General features: G+C 40.5%; 1 protein-coding gene across 4 annotated transcripts in view; it reads left to right on the top strand.

Annotated features, from left to right (window-relative positions):
• Positions 1–13,737, top strand: part of fto (FTO alpha-ketoglutarate dependent dioxygenase) — a 160,106-nt gene that overhangs the window by 94,485 nt on the left and 51,884 nt on the right. The gene's annotated exons all lie outside the window — the stretch shown is intronic.

Raw genomic sequence — 13,737 nt, 5'->3', positions numbered from 1 at the left:
TGGGTAAATCGGATGAGAAGCGTTCGGTCAGGGGGGGATGGAGTAAGTGAAGATATGTTTTATGTATCAGTGAATGTGCTCTGAAGCCGTATTCATTACAGACTAAATCATCCCGTCAAAGCCCCGCTGTGAAGCACTGTCACATAGAGACTGCTTTTAATTCATACTCTATATGTCTGTTTTTCTCCTGTTAGCGGCTGTTTGTGTTTAGCGGGCCGTAATGCTGTTTACACATTAAGCATCAGGCTAAATTGAAATTAATAGCTGCTTTGTTAACGACACAGTTGTGAGCTTCCTCATGATGATAAGCTGCGGTCTGTACTCATCTCATAAACAGCACTTTCAGACACATGTTGGCCCGGGGCACTCATAACTACTTTGTATCACCATTTATTGCACCTTTAATAAGTATTTAATAGAGTGTAGTGAGGTAGGAGTGAGAAGAGTAACCTTTCCTAATGGGAGCTGGGAATTGGACCAGGTATCACTATTTTTTGTTCTTTCTTTCCCAAGTGTCTAGTTAGTGAATGCTATATTTAGCCCAGCGTTGTTGGCCCATCCTATGAGTCTGTGATTTTTATTCTCTGGCATGAAACGTTTGGCTTTTAAAGCTCTTTACTAGAAAGGTGAATTGAAGCCATGCTGTTAGATTGGAAGAATTTGGTTTTTAACTGCAGAACAGAATAGCAATACAAATTATTAATGGAACTTTAAAGGTTAGTCTGGTTTTCCTGTGTGAAGACGATCTTGACCGCATCTATCCGGCTCTTTGTTTTTTAACTTTAAATATGCTATCGATTTTTTGCTTTCGATTTTATTGCCTCGCTTTAAAGTATTTATTCTTTTTCCAGAACTAATCTATCCTCCATGTTATAATGGCTGGAATGAGCTACTGAATAAATTACTTTCTGTTCAAGTACAACGTCTTCTTTGTTGGATGTGATTGTGTTTGTCGAGAGGAGCGGCGGTTTCCTTTTCCGAGAGCACGTTTTCAATCCTGTACACAAAAGTCAGACATTTTCTTATTATCTCTTATTAAAGTTACCTCTGGGTCTGGATATCTAATTTTGCTCGCTAACTCACTTTCTCCAAATACCAATTTGACCTCCCTTTTATTATTACTTTCCTCGTTCTTTCTGCCTTGTTTTCCACTCCCTCTGTAAAGAATAAAGGTATTAATCTTTTATGTTTTGGAAAAATCAGACGACTGCTATTTGCGGGACCTCCTGTGTGGTTCAGGTTGGTGCTCTGGTGTTGGGAGAGAGAGACACCAAATTGCAGAGTAAATCAATACGTTGCTGTAATGTTAGGGGATCTGCTTTCAAAGGGCGGCGTTGAAATTTGTAAGCCGTGGTTTTGATCTCTTTTCCATTCCACTCCAGCTCTTCTTGTTATCATAGTTGCTGTTGTTTGTATGTTATTTTAGCTTCTTTTCCAAGTAGCTATTTTGCAATTTGGACAGAAATACAATTAAAGGCCCATCTGGATGTAATGGCACTAACAGCAGACAGATGGATGGCTCTATTGAAGCCATACCTCGGCTTTGGCAGGTCTAGGCCCCAGTAATGTACGTCTGTAAATCGGGATCCTTCAGATTTGGGTAGTGTAAACTGTTGAAGGAGCTATCGGAGAACCAAAGGATGGGTTTTTAAGTGCTTAAGACAGTACGTTTGTTGGTGCCAAACATTATGCCCCGAGCTCGACATCATGGCAGCAAGCAGTGTTCATTTGTACACCGTTTTTTGACATTAAATATGCTTTCGAATTGGTTAATTTTTCATATCATATTTATTGATTTTAGTCAGAGCAAGTTACATTCTGACTAGCATGTAACTTGGCTCAAGTATGCATTCAAATCATTTTGTGCAGATGCAGTTTTTAATATTACATTTATGTTTTGTATGCACAACGTTCAAAAAATGTGGGGTCTGTAAGATTTTTTGATTGGTTGTTTTTAAAAGTAGTCTCTTATACTCACCAATTATGCATTTATTTGATTAAAAATACTAAACCATAAAAACTGTAATATTGTGAAAACTTTTAAAATGTAATTTACTACTGTGAAGGTAAAGCCGAATTTTAGCATCATTACTCCCATCTTCAGTGTCACATGATCCTTCAGAAATCATTGTAATATGATGATTTGGTACTCAAAATTGTAATATTTTTATATGCTTAATATTTTTGTAAAAACTTCAAAAAAAGTTCAAAAGAACAGCATACATATGAAATATGACATCTTTTGTAACATATGTCTTTACATATATATGTCTCGCTTTTGATCAATTTAATGCATTCTTGCTGAATAAATGTATTAATTTCTTAAAAAAAAAAAAAAAAAAATCCAACCCCAAACATTTAAATAATTATTTGAAACAATTATAAAAATCCAAAAAACCTTTGTTGGCAAATGTTTTTGTCAGTAATTTCATTGATGATATTAACAGTGCATACAAAATATCTAATGAATATGATTTTTGGAACAATACAGTATCAGTCCACTTAAAAAGAAAACATAATCACAAAGTACTTTCCATCCTAAATGTACACGCACACACTATCAGTGACAGGTTAATCACAGGTTATAGATTTGACTGACTACCTGCACTGCTTGTTTTGTGCTAAATCTCCTAGTCAGAGATACAGGCATCTCACATTTCTCCCCGACTGTCTTCAGGGTGATTGATTGTGCTGTGAGAATGAGGAAAGACCTGGACTACATTTAAACACACTTCTCTCTCTCTCTATTTCTCTCTCTCTCTTTGTCTCCTAGAGCATGCAAGTACAAACATCTCTGACACCCTTTATTAGCTAGAAACAAACCCTGAAGGCTTGGGCCAAACGGGAAATATAGGAAAATTGAGCTGCTTTGAACCAAGGTGTTTTTGATAACTACTTGGTATGCTTCCTGAAGGATAACCTGTAGGCTTGGCTTCTTCAAACCCTAATCCCTTTGATTAGGTGCCAAGCCAGATAGCGCGCTCTTCCCCTTTCTCTCGTCTCACTCCCGATCTCTCTGTCTTTCTCTCCATCTGAAGGCCTGACCTACTCCTCCTCATCTATCCTTTGAAATTGTTCTTGCCCAGGCTTTCTCCGTATAGGTGGACAGGCACGTAGACCTCATTAAGACCCTGATCAGAAGTTTGGGTTTTAATGACGCCCTCCCACACAAAGAAACACATGCTTCTCTCACTCCTGTTCAGGGTCACCGTGGTCTGCTCTTCCTCCTCCTCCTCCTGTACAGCCTGTGATGCCTAACCTCTGCCTGGCATAACCCTTGGCAGTTCTGCCAGACTACTGTTTCTCTGGATTACCACATCTTAAGGAGTTGCTCGTTGACTGGCTGATGGGGTCATAGTGACAGTTGCTAGCGGATACAAGCTGAAGCCTTCAAGTCGGCCGGATCAGGCTCTGCAGATTCCATCCCAGTGCTTGTTATCCAGCTCAGACCCTGGGCTCAACCTTTGTAAACAGCCACCGGTTACCTAATCACCTCCTAATAGCTCTCAGCTTTGCCACTGAGCTATTTGACCAGAATGTGGCGCAGCCCCCCATAATCCTGTCATAGTCCATTGAGAAGGCCCACTCTACTCCAGTATTCAAAAATGCAAACTTCTGCAAAATGACAGGATAAGGGAAAGACAAACTGTCCAGCTGACACTCAAACAGTAATAGGCAACCTCCACTGAATTAATCCATAAAACCCCCAAACCCCTCTTATAGTATTAGAGCTCATTTCTGTCCAGTTCATGTTACCCAACCCTGTTCCTCGATTAAATTTAGTCCATCACCAACAGTCTCGAACCCCGGTCCCAGAAGACCCCGGTTCCAGTAATCCTCCAATTTCATCAGTGGCTTCCGGCTCACTGTCAAACCCACATCCATAAAGCGTCTCTCAGTTTGCTTTCTTACGTGTGCCACTCTAAAAACACTTATGTCAGTCTCTAGAGGTTTCGAAAGGCATTTTTTCACAGTTGCAGTTTGTCAAATATTTCATCAATTTAAATTCATTAGAACATCATTTTCAGGCCTTTCTATTCAGCTAAATCGTTTATTTATATAGTTTCATATTTGACTGTACTATGTTGACATTTGTTTACTGACTATATTTTTAGCTGCATATTAGGGCTGGGTATTCATTTTAATTAATTAATTCGTTTTAAATTCAGATATGCATCTTATTATTTTATTTTATTTTATTTTATTTTTTTTATGAAAGAGCAGGCATTGACTTGTTTTCACCAATATCAGCTGCTTCCAGGTATATTAGCTATACAAAAACAGTCCATTGCAAACTTTTTTTTTCATATTTTCAAGCTTATGATACTATTTTAAATGTTATCGTAATCATAAATACTAGTTTGTAGCACAAATAGTTGTTTAATGCATTCTTAGTTTTTTTTTTACATATAGCAGCTAATGAATTGGAAGTATTTAACATTCACAGGAAATAGCTTACTTACACATTGAAAAATATGGCAGATATTTCATTTATAATGACTAATTGAAAGCAGAATCTTTTTGATATCTGTTAAATTGCTCATAAGAGACATTTATTTTGCGGGTCTACACTACTTGTGCTGTATGTTTTTGATTCACTAAAAGAATGACTCATGAGAGCCGTTTTCTATTTATTGTAACACTATTTATGTTAAGAATAATTATGAATACTGTTAGAATAATTGTGAATACTTATTTGGGAATGTGCTTCAAACTTTAAGATTGCCACACATTTTTGGCATCTCGATTGCCACCAGTTTCTTCCCCGTTTTGTGGCTTGAAAACAAATTTAGTAATAGTGTTTCAAGTTAGCTTGCTAGAGGATCTGTTTCATGTCACTGTTTCATAGAGCTGATAAACCTGTCAATTTTCTCCGTCTAACATAAGGTGTCCTTGGTTGTTTCCGAAGGGCCAAGGCTACCAAGTGTTCCCTGCTAAGTAGTTTTTTTTTTCCTTCTAACCCAATCCAGTCGTGTTTGAGATACACCATCTCCAGTTACTCTTCCTTCATCCACATCAGATGTTTTGTAAGAGATCACAGCTGGCTCTCAACCATGTTTTATTTGCCTTTTTCCAGCAACCAATTGAAGAAACAAAAGCCGCCTCAACAAAAGGCACGTCAGTGTTTTCAGTACTTCTGGTGGAGTACTTATGCTTTTCATTGCCATGACATGCATGAATTCTCAGGAGATGTTTCTTGTTAAGCAGACTGATCAAAACATATCATCAGTGTGAACAGCTAAATCTGTAGTCTAGTTGAATTGTGAAGCTAACAACTCTAGTATCCCGTCTAGATTCCCACTACCACTGTCAACCTTCTGATCAGAGCAACGTCATTTCTGAAGTTTCTTATGTGTTGAAGAAGTAGCAGTAAGTAAACTTTGATGTCCTAACACAGAGTTGACGTCCTGAAGGAAGGGTAAGCTCCTCAAAGTGGCTCCACCATGATCTATTAAACATAAAGCAACATTTTTGTAGAGTTATTTATTTATTTCTTCCAACTTTTGTCATGCCAGAGCACAGGGTGTGGATAAGCATGTGTCACAGCTCTTTACAATCCCTTATGATGAAGTCCCGCCCTATCGTAGCTTAGCATTGGATAGTGCTAAAGCCTAGCCCCCAGCAGCCGGAGAGCACAGAGAGCTGCTGATATCCATGACTGGATTTGAGCAGGCAGGCCAGCCCAAGCCTTGTGCCGATCGCTTTTAGTCAGGGATGGGAAGCTGTCTTGAAAGGCTTGTTAATGGGAGGGAAGCTTCTGTAGCCGTGCGTTCTTGAGCGTTTGTGTGTATACGTGCTTGTCTGGAGGGGTCGGGGATGATTCTAGGCTAACAGACGTGGAAGATGGAACAACAGTGACCCCGAGCCATGCTACTGCTCTGAAGTTACTGTTAAATACTCCAGGAAACAACTTCTCTTAGAACTCTGTGTTTGCTACCACTTTTTTCACAGAAATTGAAAACTGGTCCTCCACCGGAATGTAAAAACTGATATTTTACTTTACATTTTAGGCATTTGAAGTATGATTTCCTCATATATAGTTGAAATGTGTATTTTCTCATGAGTATTACTTACAGTAATTAGATGCTTTCAATTTCAGTTGATTAAATATTTTTGTGTATGTATAGTATGTGTGTAGAAAAAATCAAATTAAAATTTAAATATAGAATAACATATACTATATTGCCAAAAGTATTGGGACACCCTTCCAAATCATTGAATTCAGGTGTTCCAATCACTTCCATGGCCACAGGTGTATAAAATTAAGCACCTAGGCATGTTGACTGCTTCTACAAACATTTGTGAAAGAATGGGTCGCTCTCAGGAGCTCAGTGAATTCAAGCGTGGTACCTTGATTGGTTGCCACCTGTGCAATAAGTCCATTCGTGAAATTTCCTCACTACTAAATATTCCATGGTCAACTGTTAGTGGTATTATAACAAAGTGGAAGCAATTGGGAACAACATCAACTCAGCCACGAAGTGGTAGGCCACGTAAAATCACAGAGCGTGGTCAGCGCATGCTGAGGTGCACAGTGCGCAGAAGTCGTCAACTTTCTGCAGAGTCAATTGCTACAGACTTCCAAACTTTGTGTGGCCTTCAGATTAGCTCAAGAACAGTGCGTAGAGAGCTTCATGAAATGGGTTTCCATGGCCGAACAGCTGTATCCAAGCCTTACATCACCAAGTGCAATGCAAAGCGCTGGATGCAGTGGTGTAAAGCGCGATGCCACTGGACTCTAGAGCAGTGAAGACGTATTCTCTGGAGTGAAGAATCACGCTTCTCTGTCTGGCAATCTGATGGACGAATCTGGGTTTGGCGGTTGCCAGGAGAACGGTACTTGCCTGACTGCATTGTGTCAAGTGTAAAGTTTGGTGGAGGGGGGATTATGGTGTGGGGTTGTTTTTCAGGGGTTGGGCTTGGACCCTTAGTTCCAGTGAAAGGAACTCTTAAAGGGCACCTATTATGCCCCTTTTTACAAGATGTAATGTTGGTCTTGGGTGGCCCCAGAATGTATTTGTGAAGTTTCAGCACAAAATACCCCACAGTTAATTTATTATAACCATTTGAAAATGTCATTTTTGTGGCCTGTTTTAAAAAGAGCTGTTTTGGTGTGTACCACCTTAAATATAAATGAGCTGCATATCCCCGCCCTGCCTTTGGATGAGGGCGTAACTTGCATACCTATGGCAATAAACAGTCGATAGAAGCAGAATGGCTGAGAGTGAGAGACCCGCTGTTTTGTATGGCATTCAGCCGTACATGTTTGAACCGGAATCAGACCCAGATGATGAAGAGACTCCGGCAGAAGAAACACAATTGAGAATGGAGCAGGACGTCTCTGAATGGTTATTTGATACATTTATGTACTTATAGAGTTTTAATCGCGTCCCCTTTGCAATTATGGATGTGCAACACACACACACACACACTGTGATAACGTTCGCGCAATTTTTTGAAACTACAAACACAAATACTGTGATAACGTTTGCTAAGTACAAACGAAATTATATTTATGCGAGGGAACGGTTGCGTCATGTTGACATTACTTGTCGTACAGGTGCTTATGTGGCAAATGTGAGAAGATGGCTACAGAACCAGAAAATATATGCTGCAGGGAGATAGAACAGGTATTAATTTATTTACATTTGTAATTGTTGCAAAAAATAATCCTCAAACAAGGTTTAAATTATATACACAGACATTCTACGACGACAACAACAACTTTAGACGCATTTGTTATTGAACTGGCTGACATCGACTGAAATGACTATTTGCTCAAAAAACATTAAATACACTTACTACTTCTGGAGGTGACGTTGGATCGCGAACAGTAGGCAACGATCCACACTTGAGGATTAACTTGAAGCAAGACCTGCTTTGAATTGACCCTCGTTCTCAAAACAGTCGGTCAAAAAATGATTCGCGCAAACATAAACGTATTTTGGAATTTTGAGTGGCGCCTTTCCTTCGTAAATAAAATCCATCCACTGCGTTTTCAGTGGCTCTGATGTCAGAAGTAAGTGAAAACTACTGTGTTCATTATTACATCCCACAACAGAACACTTATGTTTCTTAGGAGACATTACCGGCTGTCGTTGAAACAATGGAGGATGGTTGACCGATCACCGAGGGCGGGGTCTATGCCAAAACCAGATTGTCAATCAAACCACGTGGGTGGGGCTTAGCGCAATTCTACGTCACAGTGAGAGCAATCTTAGAACAGGGCGTTCTGAGACAGTGCTTATGAATTATTGAGATTGTAAAAAAACCACTGGGTGGATTTTTCTCATTCTAGGGTGGTTTTGCTCACACACTGCCAACACACATTTATGGTCAAACACCATGTAAAAGTGAATTTTGCATAATAGGTGCCCTTTAATGCTTCAGCATACCAAGATATTTTGGACAATTTCATGTTCCCAACTTTGTGGGAACAGTTTGGGGATGGCCCCTTCCTGTTCCAACATTACTGCACACCAGTGCACAAAGCAAGGTCCATAAAGACACGGATGAGCGAGTTTGGTGTGGAGGAACTTGACTGGCCTGCACAGTGTCCTGACCTCAACCCGATAAAACACCTTTGGGATGAATTAGAACAGAGACTGCAAGCCACGCCTTCTCGTCCAACATCAGTGCCTGACCTCACAAATGCACTTCTAGAAGAATGGTCAAAAATTCCCATAAACACACTCCTAAACCTTGTGGAAAGCCTTCCCAGAAGAGTTGAAGCTGTTATAGCTGCAAAGGGTGGGCCAACTCCATATTAAACCCTACGGATTAAGAATGAGGTGTCATTGAAATTTCATGTGCACATAAAGGCAGGCGTCCCAAAACCTTTGGCAATATATCTATATACAGTATATATCTATATCTATATCTATATCTATATATATATATCACAACACTACATATGTCATCTCACAACACTATATATATACTGTTAATATATATTGTACATATTCACACGTGCATTTGCATGTTGAGCGTGTTCTCTGTTTCACCTTGTCCTCAGTTTTTCATAAAACAGTCTTGAACATGAGAGAGACAAATTGCAGCTGAGTTATCTGCAGGTGTGAGGAGTGTTCTCTAGTCTATAGCTCTGGGCCATGGAGTGTATGTTTGAGACTACAGGTAAAGGTGTGTTCGCTCGGAGAGGAATGCATGGCAGATCACAGCTTCTCCCCACACAGAGACAAAAGAAAACGACTTGAGTTGACCGAGTGGGCCCAAGGTGTACAAACCGTCCCCATTAGCTAGGGAGGAGAGAGTCAGCTTGCCTAGGACATGGAATGACAGACGTGCAGGAGGAGAAGGAAGAATGTGGGAGGTCAAAGAGACAGTGAAAGAAAAAATGAGTGGAAGTGAGAGTGTAGAGGGTCATGGCTGGAAAAAAAAGAGAAAGAGTTAGAGTGAATTAGGTGACTGCCAAACTGTACTTTGGACAGCGAGAGTCTGACACGTCCTGCTCTACCTCAGTGAGTTCTGCTGAGGGCCATGACATGTAACATGTCCGCCACAGGCACTGCTCCGGTAATTATGTGATTACAGATGAAATACAGCCTGTGTCGCAGACTGTGGAACAGGTTTTAGCAGGCTTTTTTTTGATGCTTTCAAACCTGATAACTCTTTGACACTAATATATATGTATTCTGACAGTGAATATGCTTTCAGATCTGAGAGGTCATACATTACTGATAAAGTCATGGAGAGGAAAACGCATCAGGTGACTGCATCAGACAGGAATGAGGGTCTGGATAGTGTGAAAGGCCCCTCGTACACATCTCTCCTGCATCAAGAGTGATGAAGGTGCGCACACACGGCCACGTCTAAGAGAAGAACATGTTTGTGCATGTAGGTTAAGAACGATGGATGGTGCACTGTGCACTTTAGTTTATTTTCAATTGCAGCTTACAATTTTTCACGGTCATATCATTCCCCTTTTCAAAATAATCTGATGCCGGCTGGCTGTGCTGGCCACCTTTCATTTGAGGTTTGTTTCTGAAAAGGTTGCTATTATAGCCAAATGGGTTGTGTGCTTCTCCAAACACGGCAAACATTAAGCCGAGCTCCGGTTTCAGCACTGCTCTTTAATGAGAGACTCAAGCAGCAAGGGGGAGAAAGGAAGATCAGTTGTATAGCATGAAACCCCAAGTGTGGTTTTACCCCTTCAAACACCCATTCTTTCATTCTGTCATTCTTTTTGGTTTTCTTTCACTTTTCTTTTCCTTTCTCCCCTGGGAGATACGTGTTTATTTGGTTTACCAATGAATTATCAGCTGTAACAGCCGTTTTTAATATTGTGAATGGGCACAGTCACAAGACTGGTAGAGCTGCACTTTGTTGGTTTTTAGCATGTGGAGACACTGACTCATTTTTTGGCCTTTTATTCTGACTCCAATGTGGTTGTTGGATCTTTGGACATTTCATAGGTACTGTAAATGCCTTTTGAGAATTATCAATGGATGAATGTTTTTGGATTATTAATGGATGCAAGTGGCTATTTTGGGTATTCTCCCATTGTATTAGTAGTCTGATCATGTTTGTATAGTCATAAATACCATTAAGCAGGCCAATAGTCTTTGATGTAGTCGTCAAGTCTAAAGTCTAAAGTCTTTTTAGGTGAGGTCTTATTATTTTGTCACAAGTCCATGTTTCCTTCCACAGGGTCCATGGCAAATTGCAGAGAAAATAATTGCCAAAAATATTGTGCAAATTCAAACAAATCAAACAGGTTTGAATGACATGAGGGTGACTAAAGACAGAGGCTGCGTCCGAAAACTGGAAAATGCTGCCTTCGGAGGACACATTTCAAGGTAGTAAGGCATCAAGGCACGTCCGAATCCAATGTTAGCTTCACTTCCTGTCTCCTGAGATACCTTCATCTGATCGATTTTTGAAGGAAGCATAGATGTATCCTTAGCTGCCTTTGATATCCCACAATCCTGTGCTTTCCATTCTGTGACAGATGAGCTAGAAAAATAAAGATGGCGTCCGAAAGTTGCATTTGCTGCTCAGTTTGTGTGTAAATGTATGATTTTGACCAACATATTTCAATTTTGATATAATTTCTATCGAGAAATTACTACTGTAGTAATTTAATATTTGTTTAGTTCTCTCCAAAGCTCGCGCTATATTGCTGTAGATCATTAAACTGTTACGCTGCCTCAGAAGTCTGTCCGAAATCAGTTTCTTGAGGTATCTTCACGCACAAACGCTGCCGTACAAGTCATTCTCTTATAAGACAGCGAGGCAGCAAGACAGCTACCTAGGTTTTCGGACACAGCCAGAATTTTCATTTTGGGGTGAACAATTCCTTTAAGTGTGACTCATTTCTGCCAATGTGTCTGTAGTCTAGTTCGAGAACAAACAAATAACTAGACTGTCCATACATTTCATCCAGGCCTTGGACAGCGGAGATGGTGGAATGGCATGTGGATTTGCTTGAATGAATCATGTGTCTTCGAAAACATGACACAACGTATGGACATGATTATCTTAATCATATTCTGTAGTGTGTGCTGCGCTACAATTTCAAATCTTGTAGTGTGTGCATGTTTGAGATTTGCGAGAAAAAATCTGTGAGATTTTTCATAATCGAGTAGGATTTAAAAACTCCTGTATTCTGAACCTGGCTTTACTGATCCATGCAGCTACATTCTTAAAAACAAAGGTTCTTTATTGGCATTGATGGTTCCTTAAATATCCATGGTACCTTTCAATTTAACAAAAGGTTCTTTATAGTGGAAAAAGGTTCTTTATATTATTAAAATGTTTTTCACACTAATAAAATAATGGTTATTTTAAGAACTGTTCTCAGAAAGGTTATTTTGGGAAAGCAAAAATGTTGTTCTATGGTATCACTGCGAAAACCCCTTTTTGGAACCTTTATTTTTAAGAGTGGAAGTGTCCATCGTGTCCCCCCTCACACTTCCTGTCAGCCCTCATATCTGCTCATTGTCATTCGGTCATGAAGCCTGTCATGCGGCTCAGATGAATCCTCTCCTCTCTGCCTCGATGTCTCTCCTTTTTGTAGTCAGAAGCAGGTGTTTCTTCTCACCCTGAAGCGAGTGTTTGTTTAATGGTTTATATATTCTTTTTCTGTCTGCCTGATTACTGGGGCGGTGAATTGGGTTTGAAACATTCACCATGAACTGTTTGAACTTGAAAGCTGCCCCCCCCCACCACCACCCCTTCTGGCCCTGTCTTACCAAAAAGCGTGAGCATGCTCACACATACCCACCGCGGAGCTGTCTAATAGCGTTCGTTATCTACACATTATTGCTTATTACTGTATAGCTTGACGTGGCTGTCGTAAAAAAAAAACAACAACAACAAAAAAACAGCGTGGCAGAATTTCTGATGAATAGGAGCCTTCAGTGTTTATTACTACAACACACATGCCACAATGCTAATGCCGGGTTTGATGGGGGATATGCACATCTTTAAATCGGTCTCATACACATATATCCATGAATGAGAAGCATTAATTTAAATGGACTGCATTTAGAATTTTGGTGTAAATTCACCACCTTTTTACCAGCAGGTGTCGTCAGGCTAATGGAAAGTAAACCTGCTCTTTCTCTATCTTTTTCACACACATATGTTCACATACCCACGCACAGGTGCACACATAAAGCTGGAGGGTACAGATAAAGGGTGGAGCGCTTGTGCAACGGGCAGGTGAGTTACTGCATCGGTGTCAGTGAGCGCATCTCACCTGTGAAAAATCTTCCAGCCTCGGGTGACTGTCATACAGATGTACTACCTCAGTTCCCATCATTACGGGCCGTGTCGGATCAGGACTGGATAATCACGCCTCCTGCTCCGACATGCAGAGGCCCAGAGCTGCTGTCTTGGTTAATGACTAACCTGACGAGCGTTTGATGTAGCTGAGCATCGACATTAGCGTAGACTAATTTACTCCACCGATGCGGTATTTGGACTCACAGCACGCGTTCCTCCGGGCCGCCTCAGACTGTTATTAAGAGATGAGAGAGGTGTGTTTAAGTCGATCTCTCGCTCTCTTTCCCTCACTCTCTCCATTTGTCATGTTTGATGATCTAAGTTGAGATAGTGTTTGGGGAGTTCTTATGAGAGAGGTCTTTTGTAATGAGTGGAACGGCTGAAAGGCCTGCAGGTGATTCTAAATTACCCTTTATTCCATAAGTCTGCATGATTTACAGTCAAAAGAATAACATGCCATTCTGATGAATGAACAAGCAAGTGTGAAAATGGGCCAATTTCGCCATAAAACTGTGGCAGGCTTTATTGGGAACACTGCGTGTGCGAATCCGTACTGTAGCGTTCCGATTTTTCACTAGCAAACTCTCTGAAGGGAGCCTCGTGCGCTCGGAGAGAAACGGTTTTTAGTAGTTTGAAGTTGTAGAACAGACGTTTGGGAAGATCATGAATAGTAACAGTTGTTTTTGGCACTGTTGGATCAGTGTTCTCATTTTGGCTGGGTTGCATTATCTCCGGAGAGCAGAACTTAGGATGGCTACCAGCTACGGCTCCGGGATTTCTCGGCTTACCCCGGCGCCGCTTCGCATCTTCACTTAAGGCGAAATTATCCTGCAATTATGTAAACTCATTTTCCAACACACACACAAAAAGAAAGGCATTAATATATGCCTTCACCTCCAGCCAGTGTTTTATATGCTAATGTGAGTTAGTTTGCAGCAGAAAAAGGAGGCGTTTTATCACAGGGGCTTTTGACTGGGCCTGAAAATGGAT

Source organism: Megalobrama amblycephala, linkage group LG3, assembly GCF_018812025.1.
Source record: "Megalobrama amblycephala isolate DHTTF-2021 linkage group LG3, ASM1881202v1, whole genome shotgun sequence".
Taxonomy (NCBI): domain Eukaryota; kingdom Metazoa; phylum Chordata; class Actinopteri; order Cypriniformes; family Xenocyprididae; genus Megalobrama; species Megalobrama amblycephala.
The sequence above is the reverse complement of the archived record's forward strand: the minus strand, read 5'-3'. Positions and strand labels throughout refer to the sequence as shown.